This window comes from Bactrocera oleae, chromosome 3 (genome assembly GCF_042242935.1).
Source record: "Bactrocera oleae isolate idBacOlea1 chromosome 3, idBacOlea1, whole genome shotgun sequence".
NCBI classification, from domain to species: domain Eukaryota; kingdom Metazoa; phylum Arthropoda; class Insecta; order Diptera; family Tephritidae; genus Bactrocera; species Bactrocera oleae.
The window spans coordinates 58102414-58107771 of record NC_091537.1 but is presented as its reverse complement, the minus strand read 5'-3'; the positions used below and the strand labels follow the sequence as shown (position 1 = coordinate 58107771).

Genomic DNA, 5358 nt, shown 5'->3' with positions numbered 1-5358 from the left:
TAAATTTCTTTGATTTGAAAGATTTTTATCAATACTTTCTTTTTTTGGTGCCATGGTCAAGCATCTTTCGAATCTAAAATAAAATATATGTTAAAAATAAACTTAAAAAAAAATAAAGATTAATTGAATAATGTTGAAATGAATTTTAAATGTTTTATGCTATAAAAATACTTACCTTCACTATACTATACTTATTACAGAACACATTATCTATTACAATAATCTTTTACAATGAATTAACGAAACTGTTGAAATATACTTATACTTACCCCTTTTCTAATACATACTTACCACTAGTTTAAGCCGTTAGGTTAAGGTTTAGGCTAAGTTATAATATTCTTAAAATAAAGAATTCTATTGTAATCAAACCACACTCGTGAATGCATGTCTTTTGACTTAACCGGAGATTTTCATTTGGTTTAGGCACAGGCAATTGGCACTTTTTATTTAAGTTGCGCATCCCAACATTTTATTTCATCTCAAAAAGGCTTGAGATTTTTCATAGCGCCCGAGCAGGGACATATTTTTTTACAGAATTCGGAAGATCGTAGTTGATGACATGTTTAACATTTTTTATATCGAGGCCACGAGCGGCGACTGAAGTAGCTATTAGAACTTTCATTTTACCTGACTTAAAGTCAGCTAAAGCCATTTCTCGTTGGCGCTGCAATCTGTCGCCATGAATAGAAGTCGTAGGAAACTCAGTTTCCGAGTGTAAAGATGCTAGAAAATCTGCACCGCGCTTTGTCTCAACAAAAGCAATGGTTCCATCGCTGCTTTCACTCAGTAATTCCATTAGTTTGGCCCGTTTTTGAAACTTTCTAACTTCAAAAAAATCTTGTGTAACATCGGAACAGTGGTGCGTGTTTGCCACACCAATGGTGATACATATATAGTTTGATAAATAAGCACCAGCTAAACGTTGTATTTCCTCGGGGAATGTTGCAGAAAACATTAAATTCTGACGTTCTTCCATGGAGCGCATTGTCGGATGATTCATAAGGGTATTAACATTGTCTTTAAAACCCATATCTATCATACGATAGACTTCATCCAGCACAACGTAAGGGGTCTCTTCAAAAGTAGTAGAACACTTTTCAACAAAGTCTAATAAACGACCAGGAGAGCATATCAAGATGTGGCACCCTTTGGCAATGTTTTCGCCTTCATATTTATTTGAGGTGCTATGCTGATTTTCAAATAAGAACCTAGTACAAACTTTCGAGCTTCAGAGAAAATCTGGATCGCTAATTCACGAGTTGGAGAAACAATAACCAATCGACAAATCACAACTTCCTCCTAAGATAGTCATACATATAGTCATGGCAAAGGTTGACTCTATTACCCAATTCAAGTGGGAAGAACATCTGGAATTCGACAAGCTCCCATTGTGGAAGGATTGTGAAGCTACTTTGAACAGACGGTACCAGCACCTATCAGCAGAAGGAGCATCGTGTTCAAGGACGAGACCCATAGTCGCAGCCAGCCCAAGTCACATTAAGCAATCCCAAGTGGACAGGACGAAGTCAGCTCTAGTTGATGCAAATACAAAGCAGCCGGCTTGTCAGCAGTGCAAATCAAAGGACCATTATTTAACCGCCTGTCCCACTTTCAAAACTCTCTCTGTGCAATAGAGATTTGAGTTTGTCAAATCGGTACCCTTATGTATAAATTGTTTGCGTAAGGGCCATGCGGTCTCCAAGTGCAGGGCGGATCGATGTCGCGTGTGCAATCGATCCCATCATACGTTACTGCACCAGTATCCCGTTTCACTTGCTGTTGCACCTTCTCCGCAACCAACAACAACTACACATGCCATGCATACAACAAGCGTACCAGATCGTGTAATGTTGGCAACAGTAGTTATTCTTGTGAGAACCAGCTGTGGAGAATACCTGCCCGCTAGAGCATTGTTGGATTCAGGATCACAAGTCAACTTTATGACGAAATTGGAAATTCCACACGAAAGTCGGGACAAAATTAAGCGCATTTGTTAAGTCCCGGATAAATAGTTTCGAATTTTCGGCGGAATTCTGGATTATGCGATGTATTTCGGCAAATCATCCAGACCATAACATCAATGTTAATGGCTGGAAAGTTCCGCACAATATTAAATTGGCGGATCCAGAATTCCAAAAATTCCAAAAGATTGATATGTTATTGGTAGCAGAAACCTTTTTCGATCTGCTAGCTGTTGGCCAAATTAAAAGTGGTCCTAATCAACCAACGCTACAGAAAACTCTTTTGTGATGGATTGTGTCTGGCAAATACGTCAGCAGTGTAAGTTCTCCTCCGGAAGCAAATAGCACATTATGCCAACCTGAAGAAGACTTAACGTCAATAAATATAGTAGTCCAAAAGTTTTGGGCTCTGGAGGAGCTTCCTTCAGAAACAAATAGCAGCAAATTCACACCAGAGCAAAAAGAGTGTGAAAAGTTTTTCGTTAATACAACTCAAGTATTTCCTTCAGGACGGCTTCAAGTCAGAATGCCCTTTAAAGCTGACCGTAAGTTACTCGGTCACTGCTATGAAACCGCAGTTCGGTGGTTTCAGGCCCTGGAGAGAAGAACATTGAAAGATCCAGAACTTCGTAAAATGTATCTGGACTTCATGAATGGGTATAAAGCACTGGGTCACATGAGCCCAACAAATAAAAAGATCCCGAGTGAGCCACACTATTTCATTCCGCATCAGTGCGTTTTGAGGTCAGAGAGCACAACAACAAAATTGCGAGTTGTCTTTGATGCGTCGAGTCGTACCTCTTCTCAAATTTCATTAAGTGAACTTTTGATGGTAGGTCCAACCATCCAAGAAGAATTATACTCAACTCTTCTTCGTTTTCGCTTACACAAGTACGCTTTAACGGCAGACATTACAAAAATGTACCACCAAATAACTATGCATGAAGAAGATAGAAACTGTCAGCTTATTGTGTGGAGAGAGCATCCCTCAGAGCAAATTCAGATTTTTCGACTTAACACCATCACTTACGGCATTGCGCCTGCACCATTTCTCGCAACACGGTGTTTACAAATGCTTAGTGATGCTAATACAACTCACTCGGTTCATTGGCCATAAAAAGAGACTTTTATGTTGATGACTTATTAACAGGATCTAAAAATTTGGAGTCTCTAGATCTTATAAGAAGTGAGGTAATTAAAATATTAAACTCGGCCGGATTCCCCTTAACGAAGTTGTTTTCGAACCACCCTAAATTTTTCGACAGTGACTGCACTGAAAAGTCATTAAGCTTCAATGACAAAAACTCAACTAAAACACTAGGAATCCATTGGTGGACTTGTTAGATGCCAATTTTAATGATTTGCGAGCCACTAAACGAAACATATTGTCAGTCTCTGCTCGCCTTTTCGATCCTCTTGGATTATTAGCCCCACTAGTCACCAAAGCAAAAATCTTATTGCAAGAGCTTTGGATCCAAAAACTAGATTGGGATGAGTCGATTCCATTGCGCCTTGACACTAGCTGGCAGAATTTCAAAGCCAACTTACTGCAGCTCTCATCTATTAGCATTCCTCGGTACGTAAACCTAGAGTCGAGTACTATCTGCCAAATACATGGCTTCTCCGATGCTTCAATAAGAGTACGGATGCTGCATATACATACGAAGCCAATCTGCTAGTGGTGTCAAATGTATGCTTACTGCAAAGTCTAGAGTGGCTCCGCTGAAGACCAAGTCTCTTCTGCGTCTCGAACTCTCAGCAGCACATCGTCTTGCCAAATTATGGTCACGAGTAGCGCCTATTTTGAGTCGACGATTCGAGAAAATTACATTTTGGACAGACTCTGAAATCGTGTTGCATTGGGTTAAAACACATCCATCTACATTACAAACCTTTGTCGCAAATAGAGTGTCTGAAATCCAAGAATTGACTGACAAAGTACATTGCAACGTGGACGAATTGAATAATTCGATATGGTTTGGCGGTCCACAGTTCCTCCTAGAAGACCCCGCTTTGTGGTCAATTAACACTCACTTCCAGCTCTCTCCAGAAGACGAAGCATTAGAGAAGAAGAAAAATACTTTCACACTACCTACAAAAGGCACCACGCTACCCGCAAACTTGCAAAAACTCAATCCGTTTTTGCATGAGTACTCGGATATGTCGCTTTCATTCAAATTAATCCGAGTAGGAGGTCTCCTATTATATGCACCCCTCCCATACGATGCCAAATTTCCCTTATTACTGAATAAAAATTCGAATTTCGTTAAGACTTATTTACGGTTCCTGCACATTCGAAATCACCATATGGCTGATTAATGCCAGAGAAGCATGCAGTACAACCATAAGAAACTGTACACACTGTTTTTATTACAAGCCGAAGTTGCAAACCCAAATAATGGGAAATTTTCCAGTCGAAAGACTTCGAGCGCTACGACCCTTTCTCATATGTGGCGTAGATTTTTGTGGTCACCCCCCGTGAAAACGTATATTGCAGTTTTCGTTTGCTTCACTTCAAAAGCAGTACATTTAGAATTAGTTGCAAGCTGCGCGAACTCCAGGAGGCGTTTCTGTCCCAGTCACCGGAACTAATGGGATTCGCCGCCGAAGAAGGGTTCAAATTCGTCTTTATACCACCGAGGGCGCCGCACTTCGGCAGATTATGGGAGGCGGCAGTTAAGTCCGCCAAACATCTCATCGTACGCGCAATGGGCAACGTGCTGCTCACAGCCGAAGAGCTTTGAACACTGCTGTCCGAAGTGGAGGCCATCCTTAATTCGTGACCCCTCGAACCGTTGAGTCAGGACCCCAACGACGGCGAAGCGCTAACTCCAGCACACCTACTCATAGGGTATCCGAAGCGGAACCTTCAGCCTGACGATCTCGTCCTCGTTCGCGAAGACAACATACCACCGCAGCATTGGGTACTAGGACGAGTCGTCGGAACCGTAGAAGGGCAAGACGGCAAGGTACGAGTGGCAGACGTCGCAACCAAGGCAGGCAGAATTAAGCGCCCTATTAACAAGCTCAAAAAAAATATATGTTAAAAATAAACTTAAAAAAAAAACAAGTAAGGAAGGGCTAAGTTCGGATGTAACCGAACATTTTATACTCTCGCAAAGTCAAATGGTATACTCGTTTGAGATTTCTTTGTGGATTGGCTGATATTTTCGGTAGAAGGTCAACTATAGGCACTGGGGTCCACATATTTAGTACTTAGGGGCTTGAACAGTTTTGGTTCGATTTAGACAATTTTTAGTCACAAGGTGGCATACTTTAAACGTATTATTCACGCAAAGTTTTACCCCGATATAATCATTTTTGCTTGATATGCATAGTGGAAAGTGAAAGAATCAGATGGAATTGAAAATGGTGTTATATGGGAAATAGACGTGGT

The 5358-nt window shown here is 40.9% G+C and overlaps 1 pseudogene; it reads right to left on the bottom strand.

Annotated features, from left to right (window-relative positions):
- Positions 1 to 499: 499 nt before the first annotated feature.
- On the bottom strand, positions 500 to 4731 carry LOC106623290 (ATP-dependent RNA helicase vasa-like; annotated as a pseudogene).
- Between the last annotated feature and the right edge of the window lie 627 nt (positions 4732 to 5358).